This window comes from Hemitrygon akajei, chromosome 9, assembly GCF_048418815.1.
Source record: "Hemitrygon akajei chromosome 9, sHemAka1.3, whole genome shotgun sequence".
NCBI lineage: Eukaryota > Metazoa > Chordata > Chondrichthyes > Myliobatiformes > Dasyatidae > Hemitrygon > Hemitrygon akajei.
Window position 1 is genome coordinate 102,054,353 of NC_133132.1, and position 12,099 is coordinate 102,066,451.

The window sequence follows — 12,099 nt, forward strand, 5'->3', positions numbered from 1 at the left end:
TTTCTGTAGGGGAGGGTGCAGGAGAGGGAAGAGTTAAAGAACTCACAGCAGTAAGAAGCTACAAGAAACTAGTGTTAACTACTGCACCACTGTAACCAGGTTACAGAAACTCTCCAGCATTCACCCAGGGAAGAGAAATGACAAGAAGAAAGGCTAGGGGGTGGCATCATGAAGTAATAAGGGAGGTGGAGAAACAACAGCACTGAGAGGAGTGGGTGACTGACAATTTGGGCAAAATTGTTGCAAGGATATTCAAGCTATTTTGTCCAGAGAGAACATGGTCTCACCCCTAGAAAGTCATGCTAGGTAACCCAATTGCATCACCCAATCCTCCTCACGCTGCTGTTCCCACCAAAAGGAGTGCCTCACAGGGGAGGATGTCACCTGTCTGTTCTTTATACAAGAATTATAATGGTGATGGCTAGGCATCTGTATCATAAAATGGTTTTATTTCAGAAAACCATGTGTTTCTTCCCCTCTCCCCACCTCTTAATGGAAAACTAGTTTTTATTTCAAGAGGATTGGTGTAAAGATAATAGTACCACAATTTCATATTTTGAAACTATTTTCAAAAATAGTTTTGAAGATCTAGAATTTGGGAGATGGGTGAAGGGAATACACCAATTAGATGTAATATTGATAATCATAAAAACTACTAGTTCATGGCAAAAAAAACCATCTAGTTCACCAATGTCCATTTCTTTACCCAAGACCTCTACACTATCTGCAACTTCACAACCACCTCATAAACTTTGGCCCTTCAATAGACTGTGAAGTGGCCTCAGTCATACAGTTATTACAACATTTTCAGTGATAAAACACGACTGGACCAACAACATGGCATCAACCAAAGCATTAAATTCAAAATTTTCAAAGCTTTAAAAAGGATGCAGAGGAGGTTTACCAGGATGCCTGGTTTAGAGTGCATGTCTATGAGCACAGGCTGAGCGAGCCAAAAACTTTCTTTTTGGAGTGAAGGATGATGAGAGGTAACTTGATAAGAGTACCCAAGACAGAAATCACTAACATGAAGGGGCTCAACTTTAAGAAGCTTGGAGAAAAATATAGGGAGGAAGATTTCCAAAGTAGTATTTTTCTTTTTAAACACAGTGGCAAGTGCATAGAATGTGCTGTCAGGGTGGTGGTAGAAGCAGATACATTAGGGACATACAAGAGACTTTTAGATAGGTCTATGGATGAAAGTAAAATTTAGGGTTATGTGAGAGGGAAGGGTCAGACTGATTCTGGAATAGGTTAAAGGGTTGGCATAATATCGTAGATTGAAGTTTTGTAAGTCTTCTATGTTTTACACATGACAAAGTCACAAACATCAGGGGTTAGGTACCCAAACTGAAAAAGCTATCCCACAAGCTAGTCAAGCCACAGCCCGAGACCATCAGCAAGCTGGACTATGTTGCAAACTTCTCCACTTCAATTTCCAGGTACATTTAGTCCCAGGACCAGGCCAAACCCACCGAAATGGTAACTCAGGTGTGCAGGCTGGAGGGAATAGCTCAGAAATCATTCTACAAATGCACAGAAAACTGTCACAGCATATTGGTATAGTGGCTGAGTAGTAGCATGGGAAAATCCACAGCCTGAATAAAAAGATTTTCTGGCAAAGCTACCCTGGTTTATCTGCCATGGAGCTTGTAAGACTTCAAATCAGATTCTAACGAGGTGGCAGCTGTAGTCATGATGCACAAATAAGCAGTTCCACAGGATATAACTGTAGGAGTATAACATTTTGTCTCCTTCTACTAGAAATTTAAGGCAGTGTAACCAAGATAAATTCCTCATCCTCAAGCAAATTGTAACAGCTCCTCTGAATCAGCAAAACAAAAGCAGAGCAGCAGCCCAAAGTGTACCGTCCTCACTAAATATCAAACTTCTCAATGTATTCAATAGAAATAGAATTGTCTTAAAATAATGAACTCTCACAAAACTGGGAATAGTTTGGATAAACATGTGCATTTGATCCAGAAGTTTTCTCTAACATTTGATAAAATGTTTTAGCTGAATATTAAACTTATGCAAGGAGACAAATTTCGAAAAAAATTTAAGACCTACTAACTGATGACCAGGTGCTGTGTCTCATCATGGCCGATGTGAGGAGAACCCTGTGCAGGGTCAACCCATGGAAGGCTACTGGACCAGACAATATTCCTGGCAGAGTGCTTAGAGGATGTGCAGACCAGCTAGCAGATTTTCTCACTGACATCTTCAATGTCTCCCTGAGCAGTGCCGTCGTTCCAGCGTACTTCAAGGCCACTACCATCGTCCCCATGCCAAAGAAGACTTCAGTGTCAAGCCTCAATGACTACAGTCCCGTTGCACTCACATCCATCATCATGAAGTGTTTCAAGAGGCTTGTCATGAGCCACATCAAGACACTGCTGCCCACCCCCCTCACTGGACCCCCTGCAGTTCGCATACCGTCCCAACCGTTCAACAGATGACGCCATCGCCACCACCCTCCACCTGGCCCTAACCCACCTGGACAAAAAAAGACACATACGTTCAAATGCTGTTCATAGACTTCAGTTCAGCATTCAACACAATCATTCCTCAGAAACTGATTGGAAAGCTGAGCCTACTGGGCCTGAGCACCTCCCTCTGCAACTGGATCCTAGACTTCCTGACTGAGAGACCTCGGTCAGTCCAGATCGGGAGCAGCATCTCCAACACCATCACACTGAGCACAGGGGCTCCCCAGGGCTGTGTGCTCAGGCCACTGCTGTTCACTCTGCTGACCCATGACTGTGCTGCAACACACAGCTCGAACCACATCATCAAGTTCGCCGATGACACAACCGTGGTGGGTCTCATCAGCAAGAACGACAAGTCAGCATACAGAGAGGAGGTGCAGCGGCTAACGGACTGGTGCAGAGCCAACAACCTGTCTCTGAATGTGAACAAAACAAAAGAGATGGTTGTTGACTTCAGGAGGGCATGGAGCGACCACTCTCCACTGAACATCAATGGCTCCTTGGTAGAGGTTGTTAAGAGCACCAAATTTCTTGGTGTTCATCTGGCGAAGAATCTCACCTGGTCCCTCAACACCAGCTCCGTAGCAAAGAAAACCTAGCAGCGTCTCTACTTTCTGTGAAGGCCAAGGAAAATCCATCTCCCACCCCCCATCCTCACCACATTCTACAGGGGTTGTATTGAGAGCATCCTAAGTAGCTGCATCACTGCCTGGGTTGGAAATTGCACCATCTTGGATCGCAAGACCCTGCAGTGGATAGTGAGGTCAGCTGAGAAGATCATCGGAGTCTCTCTTCCCGTCATTATGGACATTTACACCACACGCTGCATCCACAAAGCAAACAGCATTATGAAGGACCCCACGCACCCCTCATACAAACTCTTCTCCCTCCTGCCATCTGGGAAAAGGCACCAAAATATTCGGGCTCTCAAGACCAGACTATGTAACAGTTTCTTCCATCAGACTCCTTAATACCCAGAGCCTGGACTGACACCAACTCACTGCCCTCTACTGTGCCTATTATCTTGTTTATTATTTATTGCAATGCCTGCACTGTTTTGTGCACATTGTGCAGTCCTGGGTAGGTCTGTAGTCTAGTGTCTTTTTTTTGTGTTGTTTTACGTAATTCAATGTAGTTTTTGTATTGTTTCATGTCGCACCATGGTCCTGAAAAACATTGTCTCGTTTTTACTGTTTTGGTTGAAATGACAATAAAAAGTAACTTGATTGATGATCAAAATTAATCTCAATCAACACAATTCCAATCTTTGAGAGTTACTTTTTCAAAGATCACAGTTCAAACCAAGACACTGAACAATTAGGAAGAGAAAATAATCAATTTAGTAGCAGATTTATCTATTTTGATCTATGTAAAAATCCATGTACTGAATTGGTGATGCCTCTAAAACTGTTAACAAACATGCTTAAAAATCAATATATCTATGCATTCAAAGCATTTTAAAATTATACAACAAAAGGGCAAGTATTTGCTTCAAGCTTTCACTTTACATTCAGCAATGAACAGTGTTATGCAGAATACTGCGTGCATCTACTATGGGTAAAATAAAATATTCCCATGCATTCAATGAACATTTTGCTCTTCTAATCCCTAGGAATTTCCACGTTAGATAAAAATAATTTAAGACCTTAAAACCATAAGATATAGGAGTAGAATTAGGCCATTTGGCCCATCAAGTCTGCTCTGCCATTTCATCATAACTGATCCAATTTTCCTCTCAGCCCCAATCTCCTGCTTTCTTCCTGTATCTCTTCATGCCCTGACCAATCAACAATCTATCAATTTGTGCTTTAAATATACATAATGACTTGGCCTCCACAGCTGCCTCTGCCAAAGAATTCCAGATATTCACCATTCTCTGACTAAAGAACTTCTTCCTCATCTCCGTTCTAAAAGGACAGCCCTCAATTCTGAGGCTGTGTCCTCTGGTCTTAGACTCTCCCACCATTTCCACATCCATTCTACCTAGGCCTTTCAACATTCGATAGGTTTCAATCAGGTCACCCCTCATTCTTCTGAATTCTAATGAATACAGGCATAGAGCCATCAAATGCACTTCATATGACAAGCCATTCAATCCTGGAATTATTTTTTTGAACTCTGAACAAAAGTTTCAGCACATCCTTTCTGATACAAGGGGCCCAAAACTGCTCACGATACTCCAAGTGAGGCCTCACCAATACTTCATAAAATTCCAACATTTATATTCTAGTCCCCAATCTGCAAAATAATGTTTAAGCAATCCTGCACAAGGACTCCCATGTCATTTTGTACCTCAGTTTTTAGTATTTTCTCTCCATTTAGAAAATAGTTGACTCTTTCATTCCTTCTACCATACCTCCTGACCATGCACATCCTGACACTGTATTCCATCTGCTATTTCTCTGCCCATTCCCCCAATCTAAGTCGCTCTGTAGCTGATCTACTTCCTCAAAACTACCTGCCTCTTCACTCATCTTCATATCGACTACAAACTTTGCAACAAACCATCAATTACATTCAAACCATTGACATACAAACATAAGAGAATCAGTCCCTACACAGACCCCTGTGGAACACCACTAGTCACTGGCAGCCAACCAGAAAAGGCTCGCTTTATTCCCACTCTTTGCTTCCTGTCAATCACTCACTGCTTTATCCATGCTAGAATTTTTCTTGTAATACTATGGGCTTGTTACCTGATAAGCATCCTCACGTGTGGCAACTTTTCAAAATACTTCTGAAAATCCAAGTACACAACATCAATAGATTCTCTTATCTATCCTGCTTGATATTTTTCCAAAGAATTCCAACAGATTGGTCAGGTAAGATTTTCCCACGAGGAAATGATACTGATTACAGCCTGTTTTATCATATACCTCCAAGTACCCTGAGACCTCATTGTTAGCTACAGTTGTATCATCTTTCCTTTAGAATACTTCTTCCTCTTTGGGGTGTATATATCCTGTGCCTTCCAAATTGCTTCTGGAAATTCCAGCCACTGCTGCTCCACCATCATACCTGGCAATGTTTTTTCCCTATCAATTACGGCCATCTCCTCTTTCATGCCTCTGCAATTCCCATTACTCCACTGTCATACTGATACATCTGACTTTACCTGCTCCTTCTCAAATTTCAAGGTTAATTTGATCATACTCTAATCTTTTTCCCCAAAGGATTCTTTTACCTGAAGCTCTCTAATCAATTCTGGTTCATTACTCAATACCCAATGCAGAATAGCTTGTCCTCTAGTGGGCTCAACCACAAGCTGTTCTAAAAGACACATACGTTCGGATGCTGTTCATAGACTTTAGTTCAGCATTCAACACAACCATCCCTCAGAAACTGATTGGAAAGCTGAGCCTACTGGGCCTGAACACCTCCCTCTGCAACTGGATCCTTGATGCAACATCAATAACTCACTCTGAGACGTAAGAAGCGAGATATCGGCTTTTATTGACTGGAAGAATGAACAACACTACATCCTGGAGAATGAGGCCAGGCTCAGGCCTCAATCGCCTTTATACAGGGATCTGTGGGAGGAACCACAGGAGCAGTCAGCAGGGGTCTGTGTGGAGGAGCCACAGGAGCAGTCCAGACAGGTATATGTAGTTCACCACAATCCTAGACTTCCTGACTGGGAGACCTCAGTCAGTCCGGATCGAGAGCAGCATCTCCAACGCCATCACACTGAGCAAGGGGGCTCCCCAGGGTTGCGTGCTCAGTCCACTGCTGTTCACTCTGCTGACCCACAACTGTGCTGCAACACACAGCTCGAACCATATCATCAAGTTCGCCGATGACATGACCGTGGTGGGTCTCATCAGCAAGAACGATGAGTCAGCATACAGAGAGGAGGTGCAGCGGCTAACGGACTGGTGCAGAGCCAACAACCTGTCTCTTAATGTGAACAAAAGAGATGGTTGTTGACTTCAGGAGGGCACAGAGTGACCACTCCCCACTGAACATCGACGGCTCCTCGGTAGAGATCGTAAAGAGCACCAAATTTCTTGGTGTTCACCTGGCGGAGAATCTCACCTGGTCCCTCAACACCAGCTCCATAGCAAAGAAAGCCCAGCAGCGTCTCTACTTTTTGCGAAGACTGAGGAAAGTCCATCTTCCACCCCCCATCTTCATCACATTCTACAGGGGTTGTATTGAGAGCATCCTGAGCAGCTGCATCACTGCCTGGTTCAGAAATTGCACCATCTTGGATCGCAAGACCCTGCAGCGGATAGTGAGGTCAGCTGAGAAGATCATCGGAGTCTCTCTTCCTGCCATCACGGACATTTACACTACACGCTGCATCCAAAAAGGAAACAGCATTATGAAGGACCCCATGCACCTCTCATACAATCTCTTCTCTCTTCTGCCATCTGGGAAAAGGCTCCGAAGCATTCGGGCTCTCACAACCAGACTATATAACAGTTTCTTCCCCCAAGCTATCAGACTCCTCAATACCCAAAGCCTGGACTGACACCTTGCCCTACTGTCCTGTTTATTATTTATTGTAATGCCTGCACTGTTTTTGGGCACGTTATGCAGTCCAGTGTAGGTCTGTAGTCTAGTACAGCTTTCTCTGTGTTTTTTTTTATTACGTAGTTCAGTCTAGTTTTTTTGTACTGTGTCATGTAACACCATGGTCCTGAAAAACGTTGTCTCATTTTTACTATGCACTGTACCAGCAGTTATGGTCAAAATGACAATAAAAGTTGACTTGACTTGAAAAGGCAATCTCGTGGGCACTCTAGAAAGATCCCCTCCTGAAATCCAGCACCAACTGGATATTACCAATCCCACCTTCCTGCTAGGATATTAGACCCCTCCAGTTCAGGTGTAAGCCATCCCTTCTGTACAGAATCTCCCTTCCCTGGAACGAAGCCCAATGATCCAAAAATCTTATGCCCTCCCTCCTACACCAACTCTTTAGCTCCAGATTAAAATGTATAATCTTCCTAGTTCTGGCCTTACTAGCCACTAGCACATGGAGGTAAAATACCATCCAGGATTGTCATTCTCAAGCACAGAAGCTCCTGTCCGTTCCCCTAATTAACAAATCCCCTATCACCAGTGTGTCTCTTCTCCTCACTTCCCTTCTGAGTCAGAAGCAGACTCGGTGCCAGAGACCTGACCACTGTGATTTTCCTCTGTTAAGTCATCTCCCCCAACGGTATCCAAAATAATATACCTATTGAGGGGGACGGCCATAGGGGTATTCTGCCCAGATTTCATAACCCCTTTTCCTTTCCTGACTGTCACCCAGTTTCCTGTGTCCTGCACCTGGGTGTTACTACCTCTCTACATGCTCTATCTGTCACCCCCTCAGCCTCCTAAATGATCCAGAGTTCATCCAGTTCCAGCTCCAACTCCTTAATGCAATTTGCAGCTGGATGCACTTCTTGCAGTTGTAGTCATCAGGGACACTGGAGGTCTCCCTGCCTTCCAACACCCCAGATATAAAGATGGGAAGGAAAAAAAAAATTAACCTTGAGCTTTTCTTTCCTTTGCTTTCTCTGAGTGATGCCTCGCTTCATTGAAGCCTCAAAGAGCTTAAGCCTCAAGATCACCACTCTTGACTCTGTCCACTCAGAGGACAGCTGCTGTGCTTGCCCCATCTGCCGTCAACTTATTCTTGCTAATCAATCCCAGACGCCGACTGGTCACTGGCCTAAGCTCTTTTTCACTGTAGTGACCCGCTGCTGCCTTTTGTATTGGGGCAGTGGACCTAATTGAAGTCTGCCTCTTCTCAAAATCTCAGATGTCCAGATTGGCTGCTGGTCAAAACTCGTTTTCGCTGTAGTGACTCACTGCTACTTTTTGTCCCCTCCTCTCAATAAGAAAAGTCCCCTTTTCCTTAACAATACCTTGAAAGTCTGAGTCAACTGTTTATTCCCCCCACAGATGCTGCTTGACTTGCTGTGCGCCTTCAGCATTTGCTGTGCGTTGCTCAATATTTCCAGCATCTGCAGAATCTCTTCTGTTCAAGTTTTCCCCACCATGCCTTCCTCCATCTACTTCCCACTGCCCCCCATCCCAAATACTTTTCTCTAATCATCACTAGTGAATGTAAACGTGGACCATTTTATTCCAATCTGCCCATGACACGTTTCAACATGAAACCCTGATTCAGCTAATTAACTGCAAATTCTAACAGTGTTCCAGGATAAGCTGCGGCATACAAATGCCTTCTCGGATTGGTGGAGTAAGAGCCATGACCAAACCATCTGCAACTTCTCCAAAATTCCTACTCCCATTCAAGAAACAAGTTACATACCAGCCAAAAAATATTGAAGGTATCATAATGACTGCTGGTTCCCACTTGGGAAAAGCTCAGCTCCCTCCTAATGATTAACTCATCAGCATAAAATTAGCACAATGAGCACAGTGCAACTGCACTGAAACCTGAATAGGGATGACCTCACGTACAAGTTTTTTTAAATGGTTTACACAATCCATCAACAACTGGTCTCACAACCAGCAGAATGATGCCTCTGTTTCAATGATTATCCCAGAGGCTTAAGATCATTAGCAGGCATAGATAAAGTTATTTAAATGTTCTGAAGGTAATTAGGAATGAAACGAGGGAACAAGATTCAAACAGAGTTAGACTTTTTAAAAGTACAATGTCACATTCTTTCTCTCACCAAATAAAGGTCTTTAACCAAAACACCAAAAACTTTTTTTTTAAAAAACCAGATCTACGAGTTAGAGGTTTGGAAGGATTATTCTAATTTATGAAAAATGTCAAACATTTAGGATAGGAAATGTATATCCTTCAATAAGTTTCAGCAATAACACTTAAAACTTTTGTTTATAGTTTTAAAAAAAATAAAAGATATGCATTAGGTCTATTTTCATTAGGTCTATTTTCAGTGTTTCGGGAAGCTACCATTCATTTGAGCCGCCACATAAATGAAAAACCCTCCTTCCAAGCTCTATATTATTACCACACAAGATTTTTGATCTCAAAACAAGTGCATTTGGGAATAAGTGATTACATCAGAATAATTTCAGAAAGATGCACACCAAGTTTATAGGAAAGAACAATTTAGTTACGTAATTAGAATCAGATACAACAGTTGAATATATATAATAATTATTAAAGTTTATGAATTAGGTGGGGGCAGGGAGGGAAGAAAACAAATTTCATATTCAAGGCAGCTGCATTTGAATGTTTTTTGAAATACTCCAACTTGACCAAAATCTGATTGATCACAAAACCATTGATCCAACATTAATCTTCTATGGTTCTTCAATTTAATTTATACTGATGTTAGTTTACATTTTCACTCTTTCATTTTAACTAAATACTTGAGCACTACATTTTTCTTTTAAAATAATTATCCCCACATCTATAAGAAGAAAATAATTTATTTTAGAAAATCTATTAGGTCAGATTCAGACAAGAACATTAAAAAAACTCCAAATGTGCACTTTTATGCACATGATACTCTGTTTTTGATCATAGAAATGATCAAAATGACTCAATTTATTTAAAAACGAAGGAGCTGACTTCCAAAGAAACACAGTCTATCCACTTCATAAACCAAACTGCAGTTCTGTAAAATGTTATTTAGTTTTAGACAATTAAAAAGCTTGTTACATTATTTATTCATTATCCGCAATTTTCAAAAATACTCATTTCAGTAACTAGCAGCTTTTCATAAATTGGATCTGCATTGCTGCATTGTCAATCACCCTCTCTGACTTACTCAATGACTAAAAATTATAGTTTAAGTTGCAGCACTCTACAATGATTCACTACCCTGCACTTAAGACGACAGGTTATACTCATTCTTTCTTTGATGTACTTCTATAATTGTTTAGACTTGGTGGCAATAGTCTGTTCGGTTTGCTCTGATACACAGCATACAATTAGTTCCATCAGATCACAGGTTTCATTCAGTTACAAGCTCAGTGCCCCATGCTAGTCAGGAGAAAATTAAGCAGTACGATACCATCTACAAAAAGTAGTGGATATCGTCCAGTCCATCACAGAAAAATCCCTCTTCCCACTCCATCATTCAATAAGGAACACTGTCACAAGAAAGCAGCATCCCTCATCAAAGACCTCCACATTCCAGGCCATGCTCTCTTCTTGCTACTGCCAGTGGAAAGCAAGTACAGAGCCTTAGTCCCACACACCAGGTTCAGGAACAGTTATTACCTTGCAAGGAGCATGGATAACTTCACTCACCTTGACACTGAATTGATTCCACCACCTATGGACACACTTTCAAAGACTCCACAACTCATGTTCTCAATGTTATTTATTATTATTTTATTTGCACAGTTTATCTTCTTTTGCTCATTAGTTGTTTGTCCATTTTTTTCATTGAATCCATTGTATTTCTTTGTACCTACTGAGAATACCCACAAGAAAATCAATCTAAGGGTACATACTTTGATAATAAACTTACTTTGAACAATCCAAGCCTGGAGAAACTTTCTACTGTACCCAGGGTTGAATGAACAATTTTAGCCATTTTAAAAAATTGAAACATTAACCATAAGCATTTTACTTAAATAAAGCAAAATTGAGATCACTTTTCAATACTACCAGATTAAAGTATTTCTTTTAGTCACAGGGCACATTTACACAGCCATCGTCACAGATCTCATCTTTGGCAACTCTGCTATTGAGCAAGACACTCAATGAATGGAAGCAATTGAAGACTGGAGATAATCAACCGTTGCCCTGACAACTTCTAAATCCAAAGACTGAGCTTATTTAGGCCGGCAGAACATCAAGGATAACCTTTTCGCCTTCAGCACTTTGGAATAATTTTTCAACAGCTGTTGTATTAAAATAAGGAAGCGTCACACAGTAAGACCAGCTTTACCAGACAATAACAAGGTCACATGAATGTTTTTTTCTTTAATGCAAATACAGTTTTGATATGCGAGTGTCTTTTTATTTAGCACATTCAAAAATGTCAGTAATCAAACAATTTACATTGTCTTCCAGAGACTGACCATTTACCTTTATGCTACATATGTTAATACACAAATTGTGTCAAATATTCTGGTTCCAGCAATGCAATTTGTTAAATGTATTCACCCCAAAGTAGACAAAACCTTATTACAATATTATAAAGTAATATGTTTCTATCTAGAATAATTTTTGCACAACTATGCAAAATATCATATATACAGATGGTAAACTGTACCTAAAGCACTGCAATAGTTTTCATATTCAACTCATAATCCATACCTACCAATTTATTACACAGGATCCCAATAGGTGATCAATCACAAGAAACAAGGTTATTAACCAATACCCTTCCATAAAGGCAAAAACCTTCTGTAATGTTACCATGACAAACACTGCCAGTAGTAACTGCATAGAATGAAAGAGCCAAACACTATTTCCGAAATCATACATCTCAGAAATCAGGCACATTGTACTCTTAGATTTTTAAAATGTTTCTCCAGAGCTATTGTTTGTGTAAATTGTAAATGAACAACCAAAATAATCGTCTACATTGTTCTTAGTCAGTTACAGCGTTATAATTTCGAGCTGGAAGAGGATATTTTCGTCCCAGATATTACAATGAGTTAGCTATGGAGACTAATATATCCCAGTAAACAACAGTGAAGATGATATATGATA

General features: G+C 41.1%; 1 protein-coding gene across 3 annotated transcripts in view; it reads right to left on the minus strand.

Moving 5' to 3' along the window:
* sipa1l2 (signal induced proliferation associated 1 like 2) overlaps positions 1 to 12,099 on the minus strand; it is a 511,308-nt gene that overhangs the window by 497,618 nt on the left and 1,591 nt on the right. The window lies entirely within an intron of this gene.